The following is a 14,985-nucleotide window of genomic DNA, read 5'->3' on the forward strand; positions in this document are numbered from 1 at the left end:
CACCTGATCCAGCTACTTAATCTGTTTTCCCCAAACACATAACAGAAATATGTATTGAACGCTTCTGCATTATTCTTACTAATTCCACCATTGCCGTTGTTGGGATGCTTTTTGTTCCTAATATACTTTCAAAAACGCTTATTTGTAATGTCCTTAACTTTACTGGCCATAGATTGCTTCTTTGCTTCCTTTATCAATTTTATACAGTTCATAACCTCTGATTATATTCATTACTGTCAACTTCCCCTTTCTTCCATTTGTTATATTTTATATTTTTATTATTTTTATAGCTGCTTCAGTCTCTAAGCCAAGTTTGTTTTTAACCAATATGTCCTGCTTCCTTGATTGTTAGATTGTGGCTTTTGGGGGGATCTAGTGAAGTGTTCTTAAACAATTCCCATTTATCATTCACATTTTTATTATTAAAGTCTTCTTCCTAGCTGATTTGGCTCATTGTTGGTTTCAGCTTTGTGAAACTGGCTCATTTAAAGCATCAAGTATATTTATCACTGGTCTGGACTTCATTCTGTTGGCACATTATAAATGTGATCAAGTCATGATCACTTGTACTAAACTGCCATTAATTTTTAGATCTGTCATCATTTCCTCTTTATCTGTCAAGACGAGGTCTAATATAGAATTCTCTTGAGTTGAATGCAATGTTTTTTCAGTTAGGAAATGTTCATCTATAATATTTAGAAATTGCAAGGATGTTTTAGTACTGGCAGTGTGACACCTCCAGCACATGTTACTCAAAGTGAAGTCACCCATGATCATGCCTTTGTTCCTACACATTATAGATAGGTATGTAAGGAGATGGTCATCCTGTTCCCTAGTATCATTTGGTGGTCTGAAGCAGACATTGACTAAGACGCCATCTTGTTCTTTGATCCATAAGCATTCAAGATTTTTTTCCAAGCTATCAGTGACTTGAAAACAGGTAATGCCATTTTTGAAATAGAGTGCCACTTCCCCTCCCCTTTTGACCATTTGATTCTTCCTAAATAGGTTATAACCATTGATTTTAACTAGGGCTATCAATTAATTGCAGTTAATTCATGTGATTAACTCGAAAAAATTAATCGTGATTTAAAAAATTAATCACAATTGATCAGTTTTAATCGCACTGTTAAATAATAGAATACCAACTGAAATGTATTAAATATTTTGGATGCTTTTTCTACATTTTCAAATATATTGATTTAAATTACAACACAGAATACAAAGTGTACAGTGCTCACTTTATATTATTATTTTGATTACAAATATTTGCACTGTAAAAGTGATAAACAAAATAGTATTTTTCAATTAATCTCATACAAGTACTGTAGTGCAATCTCTTTATCGTGAAAGTGCAATTTACAAACACAGGTTTTTTTGTTACATAAATGCACTCAAAGCCAAAAAAATATAAAACTTTAGAGCCTACAAGTCCACTCAGTCTTACCTCTTGTTCAGCCAATCACTGAGACAAACAAGTTTGTTTACATTTAAGGGAGATAATGCTGCCCACTTCTTATTTACAATGTCACCTGAAAGTGAGAACAGATGTTTGCATGCCACTTTTGTAACTGGCGTTGCAAGGTATTTACGTGCCAGATATGCTAAACATCTGTATGCCTCTTCATGCTTTGGCAACCATTACAGAGGACATGCTTCCATGCTGATGATGCTTGTTAAAAAATTAATGCATTAATTAAATTTGTGACTGAACTCCTTGGGATAGAATTATATGTCTCCTGTTCTGTGTTCTACCCACATTCTGCCATATATTTCATGTTATAGCAGACTTTGATGATGGCCCAGCACATGTTTGTTTTAAGAACACTTTCACCTCAGATTTGACAAAACGCAAAGAAGGTACCAGTGTGAGATTTCTAAAGATAACTAGAGCACTCAACCTAAGGTTTAAGAATCTGAAGTGCCTTCCAAAATCTGAGGTGTGGAACATGCTTTCAGAAGTCTTAAAAGAGCAACATTCCAATGTGGAAACTACAGAACCTGAACCACCAAAAAAGAAAATCAACCTTCTGCTGGCTGATTCAGATGATGAAAATGAACATGTGTCGGTCCACACTGCGTTGGATTGTTATCAAGCAAAAGCCGTCATCAGCAGAGACACATGTCCTTCAGAATGGTGGTCGAAGCATGAAGGGACATATTAATCTTTACAACATCTGGCACATAAATATCTTGCAACGCTGGCTACAATGGTGCCATGCGAATGCCTGTTCTCACTTTCAGGTGACACTGTAAACAAGAAGCGGACAGCATTATCTCCTGTAAATGTAAAGAAACTTGTTTGTCTGAGCGATTGGCTGAACAAGAAGTAGGACTGAATGGATTTGTAGGCTCTAAAGTTTTACATTGTTTTATTTTTGAATGCAGTTATTTTTTGTACATAATTCTACATTTGTAAGTTCAACTTTCATGATAAAAAAGTACTACAGTACTTGTATTGGGTGAATTGAAAAATACTATTTCGTTTGTTTCTTTTTTACAGTGCAAATATTTGTCATCAAAAATAAAGTGAGGACTGTACACTTTGTATTCTGTGTTGTAACTGAAATCAATATACTTGATAATGTGGAAAACATCCAAAAATATTTCAATAAATGGTATTCTATTACTGTTTAACAGTACGATTAATCACAATTTTTTAAATCGCTTGACGGCCCTAGTTTTAACATTCCAAGCATGTTAATCATCCCCCAGCATTCTGTAATGCCAACTAGATCGAATGTATGCTCAGAAATGAACAATTCCAACTCCCTTAGTTTCTTACCCAGCTCCTAGCATTGGTGTACCGGCAATTCAAGAATGTCTTCTCTTCATGTCCTTTGCTTCCTTGATGAATTTTGTTCTCAACCTCTCAATTTTGTACTGAGTGCTCAGATCTTACCACTTTTTGCCCTCCCCATTCGTTATTAGAGGACAACAGGGTTGGGATGCACTGGCAGAGCTGGGGGGGTACAGGGGGTTGAGGTGCAGGGTGATCGGGGTACATTGGCAGGGCTGAGACTGCAGGGCGGTTGAGCTGCAGGAAGCTTGGGACCCAGAGTGGTTGGGGTGCATTGGCAGAGCTGGGTGTGCAAGGCTTGTGGTGCTATGCAGTTCAGGCAGGCTGGGGCGCACTGGCATTGCTGGGGGATGCAGGAAAGTTGGGGTGCATGGGCAGAGCTGGGGGTGTAGGGCATTGGAGGGAAGGCTTCGGGTGCACAATCCCCTCTCCCCTCGCTGCAGCCCCACACCACTCTCCGCTCTATTTCTCTACTCCTCTGACTCCATACGGCTCTCTGCCCAGGAAACGTTCACATGCCTAATTCTGCCCCTCCCGCCACAAAGACTTAGTCATCAAAATCCAATTGCCACCCATGACTCACAAATTATAGCACCCTCCGGACACTTATTCCAAAACTCCTTTTGTCTAATGTGGGGGATTGTGATTGACTTATCCTTAGTTATGTTAACTGATGGGTGAGTTCACAATCACCTGCCTCAATGAGGTCTGTGATTCACCCAGACATTAGTACCTCTCGGTTTAACAGTACAGAAGGAAACAAGTTTTTGGGGGCAGCCTGTAACTCGGGGACCCCTAGGTCAAATGATCCCAAATTTAAAATTTGGATCACTAATGCTACTCTGCGCCCTCAGGAGGCCCACCAGATTTCCAAGCCATCAGACTAACCATTCCTATTTTAAAGCACTTACAAAAGTTGAGTTTTAAAAGTCATAAAATGGTGGGAGTGGAAACCCTCTAGCTGTTTTTCTGTAATGGTGCATACACAGTGTAAAAATGTATATTTTCTTAAATCATGGACTCAGAGAATTGTAGGATTGGAATGGACCTAGAGTGGTCATCTAGTCCAGTCCCCTGCACTCATGGCAGGACTAAGTGTAATCTAAACCAACCCTGAGAGCTGTTTGCCTCTTAAAAATTTCCAATGATGGAGATTCCACAACCTCCATCTTACTGTTCTTAATTTGGACTCCCCAAAGATTTAGTGGGCCCCATGCACTATCTTGGGTAAAACTGGACAGATTCTATGATTCTAAGATTGCGACCATTCTTACCCATAGCTCATCAACAGCTTGATCTCTAACTCAGAGCAAAAAACCCCACCTAGAAACTTTTATTAAAATGGCTATATCTGGGGGCTTCCATCTCCAGAACCCCTGGCTCAAATCACTGCAAATGTGGGTCACTCTACTACCCTGCACTCTCCTGAGGCACACCAAATTTCAGAGAACCCTAAGTCAATTTTAAAAGACTTAGGGAAGATTGACATTTAAAGAGGTGTCATAACCTAACTATGATTTAGTTGGGGTTGGTCCTGCTTTGAGCAGGGGGTTGGACTAGATGACCTCCTGAGGTCTCTTCCAACCCTGATCTTCTCTGATTCTATGACACAGTGGTGCTTCCTTGCCACTGTCATCTAGAGGACCATAGATCAAACCTGTAACACTGAACAACTCTGAAAATCCTGTCCCAGTGAGAGTGCTGAGCACAATAGTGTTTGTACCTTCCTGGCCAGCCCCTGCACCTCAGGGAGCACTGCTGACCAGGACTCCTCTGAGATGGGAGTTAACAACGTGGATTCGACTGCAAATTCCCTGGACTTAGAAGGCCAAATAGTGAGGTCCACAGTGAATGTTTACTCAGTCCTTAGGCTTATCCTGGGCATTTGGCAGAGTAAACCATGAGCAAGGACGGGAGGATTTTGGTCCAGGGTGTCACCTGCCTTCGTGGGTCACGACTGAGAATACCAAATTCAGGTCAAACTGCTGAGAAATAGGGCAAACACACTCCAGAACTGGTGGTTATTCTCTATAAGATATACCGAACCAGCAACAAAAGTCAACTTCTGTTTCACCACACTGGCTAACAAGAAGTCAGAAAAGCAATTTCCTCAGGCATTCCAGATGTGGATTCAACACCCAGACACTAGACTTAAAGATGAGTGGTTCTGTAAAACCAGTTTAATCAAACAAAGGGTTCTTCTGATCCCAAAGAACCAGCCACAAACCCCAATCAATATACAACTCAGATGTTACCCCAAAATCACACTGTTGCCAATCCTTTAGTATCTAAAATCTAGAAGTTTATTGAAAGAAAGAAAGAAAGAAAGAAAGAAAGAAAGAAAGAAAGAAAGAAAGAAAGAAAGAAAGAAAATTAAAATTGGTTAAAGAAATCAAATACATACAATAATTGCAAAGGTCTTGGATCAGTCTTGTAGCAGTGATGGAATAAACTGCTGGCTGAAGTCTCTGGTTGCTTCCAAATCACTGGAAGTGTCACAAAATGCTCCCATTAGTACAAGTCCATAGTCCAGAGGCTTGAGCAGGAAAGAGGCTGGAGCTTGAAAGAGACAAAATGGAGATGTTTTCAGCACCTTTTATAGCTTCTGCCATGTGGAGGGAAGGAAATCCATTGTCTCAAACAAAGCCCTCAGCATGGCTAGTGGAAAATTACAGGTAAAAGATGGAGTTTGGAGTCACATGGGCAAGTCACATATCCCTGAGTGATTTCACTTAGTCACAGGAAAAGCCACTACCAATACCTGACAGAACATTCACAGATCCGTCCATTCAGTGTAGATGGGCGTCTTCCATTGTGAGTTAGGTGTCCTTTTTATGAGCCACTTAACTTGAATAGTTTCTTCACAATGTGCTGGCTAAACACCTTGTTGCTGTTTCCCAGAAGCAAACACATTAGAAATGCAGATATAGCGCCAATACTCATAACTTCAGATTCAAAAATGATATATGCGTGCAAATAGCATAACCATATTCAGCAAATCATTACCCTTCCATAGACACCTTACTTGACACAATTTATACAAGATTTGTTGCAATTATATAACAGTGGTAGCGAGAATCATCTACAACAGGGGTCTCAAACTCAAATGACCACGAGGGCCACATGAGGACTAGTACACTGGCCTGAGGGCCACATCACTGAAACCTTTTCATACAACGATACAAAAGTATAGTCAAAAATGAAAAAAATGAACAACTACAGCTAAATGAAACCTGTGGGGTCCTGCTGAACATATCATGGCTCGCCTGCCCCGTCAGCTACTCTGGAGGCACCAAGAGGGTTTTGATCTGAAAGGGAAAATGGAGAGCCTGGGCAAGACACTTGGTTCTCACCTCCTGAGTCCAGGATTTAAAGCCAAACTGATGTTACATGATATGAGTTTGCTGGTCTCAGCTTAGGCTCTGGTGGTCAAGTCTCTTGGGACTCCTGTCTGTTGATTTAAAGGTAGTCTAGGGCTCTGGGGCCAGAGGTATGGCAACATGTGCAGGATGCAGTCCTTGAGACTCCCCCAGCTCTGAGCACCTGGGCTGGGGTTAAAAGCAAAGAGGACACTAGCTTCCACAAGGTGATGTTCTGTTGTAACCATTCGTGTGGGGGAAGAGCCTCCTAGTTCATGTACACAAAAGAATGAAAATGCTGAAGGGGCAGGCAGCAGCCAGCTGCAGTTTGTAGGCAGGGAACATGTGCAGCGTGTGAGCATGTCTTATAACAGGAGGCAGGAGGTGCTGTCCTGATAGAGGATAGAGGCACATTGATCTGATTCAAGGAAACAAAACCATCCAAACCCCACCCTGAAGAGAACTTCCCACCCAAATCGCTCATCCCACAGCACTGCAAACCTTCCACCTTCGGCAGACAGCAGCCAAAGCAGAATGTCAAATCACCTCACTCAAATGACAAAACACGTCCCGTCCCTGCCCCTATTCCAACCCCTTCCCCAAATCCCCGCCCTGGCCCTGCCTCCTCCCCGAGCACGCCACGTTCCCACAGCTCAAGGGGAGCTTGGCTGCTGGTGGATGCAGACCAACCACTAAATTTTCCCCGTGGGTGCTCCAGCCGCAGAGCACCGAGTTGGCGCCTATGGCGAGCAGCAGGAAATAACTCCACGGGCTGCGTGTTTGAGACCCCTGATCTACAGGGTTATATTTTATTAGATAACATCACACAAGATTTTAGCAAAAGCTCCTCTATAACATTCTTCAGAAAACTCTCTCCGTCCCTGCCAAACAAACAATCCAGAGAAGGGATTTGCTCCCCTCAGGCCTGTTTGCAAAGGGGATCCAGGCAGGATGCTGCTCGCAGCAAGGCTTCTCTCTCTACCACCAAGTTCCAGACTGGGTTGACAGAAAAGCAGTCCCCGGGCCTCTCTGTGTCAGGAAGTTCTCACAAAAAGCATGCCCCAGCCCCTGGAGTGCCCAGGCTAGCATGCAAAATGACAAGCTAAGGGAGCAGAGCAGGAGCTGTCTGGAATGGCGGAGACCGCCGAAGCAAGGAGAGGAAAATGAATGGTGACTTTAGTTTAAGTTGGTCCAATTAAAGATATTACCTCACAACCTTGTATTTAGTTTAATTTGACATTTTAGGTTGCAGTCAGGGATACTGTACCAAGAGTCCATTACTGGAGAGCAGTCTAGAGATAGGATGAGAACCTATCTCACTGACTCTCTGTGCGACTTTGGACAAGTCATTTCACTCTCTTTGTGCCTCAGTTTTCAAATTTGTAAAAAGATTACAAGACTTAATCTGTAATGTTTGCAGAATATTTCAAGATTCTAGGATTCAAGATGCCATGCAAGTGCAAAGGATAATGTGATCACTGATATACACAATATATTTACTATGTATATCTCAGATAGGGAGTTTCTCCCGATGCAGTCCTAGCAGTAGCCTCAACATTCAAATCACTCACTTGCATTCTCTTCCTTCAGGGTGTCTAAGATTTTCCAGAATGGTTTCTTCTGGTGCAACCACATTAGTGAAAGTTAAGACTGTGATGGGGAGCAGAAGTGAAAGTCATGAGTCCTGCAGCTGTACTGATTCACAACATAGGATCATAGAAGATTAGGGTTGGAAGAGACCTCAGGAGGTCATCTAGTCTAACCCCCTGCTCAAAGCAGGACCAAACCCAACTAAATCATCCCAGCCAGGGCTTTGTCAAGACGGACCTGAAAAGCCTCTAAGGATGGAGATTCCACCACCTCCCTAGGTAACCCATTCCAGAGCTTCACCACCCTCCTAGTGAAACAGTTTTCCTAATATCCAACCTAGACCTCCCCCAGTGCAACTTGAGACCATTGTTCCTTGTTCTGTCATCTGCCACCACTGAGAACAGCCGAGCTCCATCCTCTTTGGAACCCCCCTTCAGGTAGTTGAAGGCTGCAAACAGAGTAGCAAAAAGTTGGTGTAGTGGTTCTCAACCTGCGGACTGTGAACCGCTTGTGGCCCAGTCAGCAAATAGCTGCAGCCCATGTGACATCCTCAGGGCTATAAAGGTAGTGTATATATTGTGTGGATGTGGCCCATATAACACATAGAGAGCTGCATATGCAGCAAACAGTGGTAAACAGGTTGAGAACCACTGGGTTAGTGTGATGCGGGTAGATGTCTTTTCAACTCTCCTGTGGTTTTACCTTATATCTGAATCCTCCAATGAATAGGGATTATACCCTGTGTAGCCTGATCTATAGATTATGAATACAAATTCCCAGTAATCACTTTGAGGGTTCACAGGTTCTTGTCCCAAGATCAGGCCCAGTATTATTAAAATTATTATATAGTTGGGAACCCCGATGTGCACAGGTGCAACATTCACACTACAGGAACTCTTTTAGATTTACAAATAAATAATTTATTAATACATTTAGCGAAGTCTCACACACTCTAACTCAGTAAGGTAGATAGAGGTAATACAGAAAGTACATCTGAACATCCATACTCCCACCATCCCTTGCAAAACAACCTGAAATGTTAGCCATTATCTTCCTCATCACTGTTACCATCATTCTGGCCCCTCCCAAGGGCCACATCGCTTTCCCAACTGCCCTGGGATGCCACTTTTATAGTATGTTACGTTGACGTTACCATGTCTAATGCATATTCAAGAGGGGTTTCTCCCCTCTTCCTTATTTGTATTTCCCCCCCTTACCAATGTTAAGATGTCCTTTTTCTATAGGTTGGTGTATTTATGATTTCACCCCTGTATCATATATGTCAATTCATTGCCATGGCACTCTTGCAGTCAGATGTTCCATCTAAAACCTTCCAGAAGCTGGTGTCAGTTCATGTTCAGTGGATGGCTGATGTCATTATGGACAAAATTCCCTGCCCTACACTCTACTTCCAGTTCCCCAAAACTTATGAGTTACCTAAGTTTAATTATGCCAAAGTTCGCAGGCCTTAAGCCTCATGCTAACTGCTGAAGCCAGCATCTTACAGGATACAAGCCTGTAGGTTTCCTTGCATTACTGCTGAATATAATAAAGTAGAATATAATGCAAAGCAGTGAATGTAATAGAGGTAAGCTGGCCCACTAGGCTACACTTGTTGGCATGATTTTCAAATCTGGTTCCTGTGTCAAGCAATAAAGCAGCTCTGTGTGATCTGGATTAGTTTGACAACACTTGTCCTAAAAAGCACTGTTTAGTGAGCTGAATGGGAGACCAGAAGAGCCGGGCCTATGACTTCCAAACGTAACTCCTTATTCAGTGTTTGGATTCCTAATTTTAGAAACAGCGGGGGGGGGGGGGCTTTCAGAAAGTGCGGAGCACCCTCCCTCTGACAATCAGCTTCTTCAAGGTATCTCCAACTGAGTCCCCCAAAACACTCCTCAGTTCTGACCATGGAGGCCCTGGTTTCTAGTCCTCACTCTGTTATTGCTTTACTGTGTGACTGTGGGCAGCTCAGCCTCTCTCAGATCAGTTTCCTCCTCTGTGTCATGGGGATAATAGTATACACTTTTGCAGAGCAGCCTGAGGTCCCCAGATGAAAGGCACCAGGTTAGTGTGACATTGTTATTGGGACAAAAATTCCGCCTGAGGAACACATCAGCAAATCTGCTGGCAGAGCAGGGGTGGGCTGCTCATGAGAGGAACTAGTCAGGCTAATGGAAATGTGGGGCACATTTTCAAGTAGTGAGCGCTACAACTGAGAACAGATTTTCAGGAACCTTGGTCCCAGCAATTCCCATTGTGACACTTTTATTCAGACTGTTCTTTGGGGAATCTGACCACTTGTTCTACTGCCTACAAAGGTGCTGTGATGGGGTGTACCCTCCCCACAACAGGTGCTGAGCTGTTTTCAAAATCTAGCTCCAATTGTGGGTGCTGAGCATTTTGAAAATTCTGGCCTTTGGTGCAAACCAAGCCCAGACTAACCAGGTCTGATGCCAGCTTCACTGCAAAGAATCTCCAAAGCTCCTGAAATGCCTTTTGTCTGTTTGATCCACTCCTAGCTCTGCTGAGTAACACCACCATCATGGGGAGGGTTTGATGTGGAATTCCATCTCACAGCAGTAGGTCACAAAAGCTCATAACAAGAGCTGGATCCTGCCCAAATGGGAGCAAAGCGCTGCACTCACAGGCAGGGTTCAAGTCGCTTGCCCTGCTATCTCCATCTCTGGAGAGCAGCAGAACTGCCTAACAGCTCCCCTCCTCTGACTGGGGTGATGACTGTTGAGGCTACTTTAACCACTGCTTCTAAGGGCCAGGTGAGAAGTGATTAGTGGGACAGCCTGGACACAAGGTACCTCGATCCTGCATTACTGAGCACGGCTGCATGGCTGCCATATTACTCCGTGCTAGTGGCAGGAGGGAGGCTGAAGAGGGGAGCATGTAGCTAAACATCTTGTTGGCCTAAGAAGGATGGTGCATTAGCCCATGTCTCCTTAGACATACCAGTCCCCACCCATGCCCTGCCCCTTTGCTGTCTCTTGCACAATGGCAAACTGCCTACAAACTGGTGGGCATGACAGCCCTAGCTGGCAGCCAATCTTACTGCCACCTCCCAGACACATTACTGGGGGAAATGTGCTTCATTCAGAGAAGGGAGGTGGTGCCATGCACCTTTACAAAGGTCAGTGCTCAGGCAGGTTTGAGATCAGCATGCTGCCCAACATTTGAAGGATCTTGATGGATAAGCCTCTGACTTTCTTCTCATGTTTTCTTTTTCTGACTCCCTCCCTCCCCCAATGCTCCCAAAGTGCTGTGAGGCACTCTGTGAGGTCTGGCTTATGTAAAAGAGAGCCTGTCAAAGTTCGGACATGCAGGTCCCATAGCCTGGAGCTGGATTGAGTGATGAGTCTCTATCAAGCACTCATCTACATTTCTCGTTCCTTCAGCATGCCCTGAGGTTTGGCATTCCTTGCTTTCAAAGCTCCACAGTTATTAGTATTAAGGAAAAAGAAAAGGAGGACTTGTGGCACCTTAGAGACTAACCAATTTATTAGAGCATAAGCTTTCGTGAGCTACAGCTCACTTCTTCAGATGCATATCGTGGAAACTGCAGCAGGCTTTATATATACACAGAGAATATGAAACAATACCTATTCCCACCCCACTGTCCTGCTGGTAATAGCTTATCTAAAGTGATTTCCAGCACAAATCCAGGTTTGTGGGGGGGGGGTGGAGGGTGAGAAAACCTGGATTTGTGCTGGAAATCACTTTAGATAAGCTATTACCAGCAGGACAGTGGGGTGGGAGGAGGTATTGTTTCATATTCTCTGTGTATATATAAAGCCTGCTGCAGTTTCCACGATATGCATCTGAAGAAGTGAGCTGTAGCTCACGAAAGCTTATGCTCTAATAAATTGGTTAGTCTCTAAGGTGCCACAAGTCCTCCTTTTCTTTTTGCGAATACAGACTAACACGGCTGTTACTCTGAAACCTAGTATTAAGGAGGCACGCTCATCTCCTAGAAACCTTGGGAACAGTGAGAGTGCAAGAGAGTGCCTGTGTGGGTGTGTGCATATACGTGTCTCGCTATCAGCATGCTGGGGACTGGGGTTAGAAAAACAGCCCTATTATTGGGGTCTGATCATAACAGAGTGACAAGGTCTTCTCTTCAGAAAGATTCCTATGGGGCGAGGCCGGGCAGGGCAAGAACAAGCCTCTTCTGCCCCTGCCATGCTCTGCTGACTGTGGACTTGGGTCACATCCTGAAATAGTAGCGAGACAAAGGTGACTTTGCCAAGAGTTGGATTTCCTTATGGGTGCCATTGTGACTTTAGCCACGGCTCTGAGTAGGGGGCAGTGCAGAGCTAAAGGAGAGTTTGAGCGGCTCTTCTCAAGGCACATTACGGCTGTTGGTTGCTCAACAATCAAAAAATCCCAACCTTTGGCCTTGGAGTTAACAAGACCTGTTAACACGAAATCCTTTTCCTCCACTAGGAGATAGCACAGGAATGACCTGGGGATGTATTAGACAGTGATAAGTGGTTCTTTCCATCCCCTTTTATCCTGTTTACAATACAGGGGCTTTCCTTGAACAAAACTCCTCTTTACCCTCCATGCACCTGGCTGTTGTCGCTAAATGAGCCAATTTGCTGACAGGCTCTCCCTGGAAGGACTCAACGTCTAGCCTCCAGAGACCTGAAAAAAAGCTTTGTGGAGCTCGAACGCTTGTCTCTTTGACCAACAGAAGTTGGGCCAATAAAGGTATTAGCTCGCCTACCTTGTCTCTCAAAGTCTAACAAGCATACCAGCTTGCCTTCAGAAAAAACACTTTCTCCACAAAAGAAAGGCAGAAAAACATTACAGTGCTGCCAACATATCTGGCCATTTTCTTAAAGCCATAGCTTCTAGAGGCATGTGACTATGGGAGAATCTCAGGGTTGTTTTTAAGTGTTTTGGTTTGGGGGTGGGGTTTTGTTTTGTTTTTTGGTTGGTATGGGTTTTTTTTGTTTCTTTGGTTTTTTTAAGTGAGTTTCTAGCCCTTGTGGTTTTCAGAGAAAAGTTTTAAAATGTGACTTGAGTGTGACCGAAAGGCTCTGACACTGGAAGGCAAGTAAAAAGAACCCAACATATTTGTTCATTTTTTGTTTTGTTTGTCTCATGCATCTTGATTCTGGGAGGCTTGATTCCTGATTTTGGAACACTTGGGATTGGTTCTTTTTCCAAAGAACTGCACCTGGCCTGTTGTGTTACTGTTCAGAATTTGATGGATCAGCTAGGAACAGAAAAGATGGATCCATGAGGAGACTGGATTTGATTTCAGCAGGTTTAACTTCACTTATTAGTGAAGCAGTTCAGGATAATGACCCTTTGTAAAATTGATCCACTTATTCCCTCCTTTGCAACTTCCAGGCCAAATTCTCTGTTTTAAAGCAAATCTGAGCTTTCTAACTCCTGCTACACTTACCTGAAATTCCAAAGTGAATCCTGCTTGCTTCTTATGTAAGCAGTGTCAGGATGAGCTCCACCCTGACATCTGGTGGTGAGGTGTGGCAAGTTGTGGAAAAGAACTTCAGGGGCCGATCTCATTTGCATAGGCACACCCACCACGCCTAGAATGAGACCATAGCTGCCCAAATGGTCACTTTGGCTGCTGTGGGATCCCCAGTGTCTCTGTTATTGGGGCAGGAAGAATAAATTGTTATTACCCTGATTATGGGAACTGTGCTTGGAACTGTACTTGGCCTTTTGTTACGATGGAGGGATTCACCATCATCTAAGTAGCACTCGCTAGGCAAGGGTCATGGGTTCCAAAACTGTGTGAATAGAGAGAGGCTGGGGACAAGTATTAATACTTGGTGGCATGGGCCCCTTGGTGAGGGCCTTACATGCTAATTGCACTTCCTCCTCTCTCCACTGTGGAATATCAGAGCTAATTTTGATTTCATTAGAAGTCTAGTTATAGGCTGCTGAGCTCACTTTGGGCTGACAGTGCACTAGCACTGGGGCTCCCCTACTACAAGCTGAATTCACCTAAGAGCTGAAATCACTGAGTGTTGTGTTAAGCAGTGGGGGAGCCTGAAGATATATTGTGGAGCAGTTTGCGGGACGGCTGGTGAAGCAGTTCGACACAGAGCAGTGTGTGGATGGCAGGAGCTGCTTGTGGGCCGTGGAGCTGAGTGAAGGAGTTCGTGGGGCGGCTGGCGGAGCGGAGCGCAGCTGAGCGAAGGAGTTCGTGGGGCGGCTGGCGGAGCGGAGTGCAGCTGCGCGAAGGAGTTTTGTGGGGCGGCTGGCGGAGCGGAGCGCCGCTATGGAGCTATGGGGCGGTCAGCTTCAGATCACGTAAGGTGCCTCTTACCCCCGTCCCACTTCCACCCAGGTTGGGAGGTAAAGCTCCGCCGATAAACTTTCGAACTCTGGGGCTGCCCTGACCAGGGACAGAGACTTTTGGGGCATTGGACTTTTGGGGTTGCTGGACTCAAGAACCAAAGGGAAAAGGGCATGCCCCAATTTGCCTGGGGTGGGGTTGCTTTTGCTCATGGGTTGTGTTATGAATCCGGTTGGTGGTGTTTCCCCAACATAATGCCACATTGTTTCTCTCTGTTATTAAAAGACTTTTGCTACACTCAGACTATGTGCTTGCGAGAGGGGAAGTATCGCCTCTTGGAGGCGCCCAGCGGGGGTGGTATATATTTGTCCCAGGTCACTGGGTGGGGGCTCGAGCCGGTTTGCATTGTGTTATTGGAATGGATCCCCTAGATATTGAACCCGGCCCTTGTTGCTGCCAACTCTGACGGGCAGAAGGGTTACACTTACATCAATGTTTGCTATAAAAATCCCGGATTTAGCACTTAACTGACAGTTCTGTTGATGATACATGTCAGAGAATGAAACAGTTGGAACATTAGTAACTAAATGGATTCCGCACACTAGAACCAGCCCTTTATTTAGAGAAATGTCATTGCATTGAGTGTAGGGCCTCACTTCACTCAGCAGAAACATGGACTGTAAATCAGGACAGGCATAGGCGCCGACTCTGTGGGTGCTCTGGGGCTGGAGCACCCATGGAAAAAAAATAGTGGGGGCTCAGCACCCACCAGCGGGCCCCTCCTACTCCTTCCCCCCAGCACCACCCGCCCACCGAGGATCAGCTGTTCAGCGATATGCAGGAGGTGCTGGGGGGGAGAAGGGGGAGCGGGAGCAGGGAGAGGCAGAATGAGGATGGGGCTGGGCAATGCGTCGGTGGGGACGACTCCCCAGAGGCTGAGGAGTGGAAGG

At 44.6% G+C, this 14,985-nt stretch overlaps 1 long non-coding RNA gene across 2 annotated transcripts in view; it reads right to left on the reverse strand.

Moving 5' to 3' along the window:
• The window catches only part of LOC140904068 (uncharacterized), a 36,362-nt gene that overhangs the window by 11,502 nt on the left and 9,875 nt on the right, over positions 1 to 14,985 (reverse strand). Inside the window, exon 3 of one of the 2 annotated variants that reach the window (XR_012156429.1) lies at positions 5,205 to 5,359. This is a non-coding gene — a long non-coding RNA (uncharacterized LOC140904068). Of the gene's footprint in view, positions 1 to 4,965; positions 5,360 to 14,985 lie in introns of those variants that run through there. The other variant, XR_012156428.1, reaches the window with a different exon arrangement.

The sequence above is a fragment of the Lepidochelys kempii genome, chromosome 27 (assembly GCF_965140285.1).
Source record: "Lepidochelys kempii isolate rLepKem1 chromosome 27, rLepKem1.hap1, whole genome shotgun sequence".
In the NCBI taxonomy this organism is placed as follows: domain Eukaryota; kingdom Metazoa; phylum Chordata; order Testudines; family Cheloniidae; genus Lepidochelys; species Lepidochelys kempii.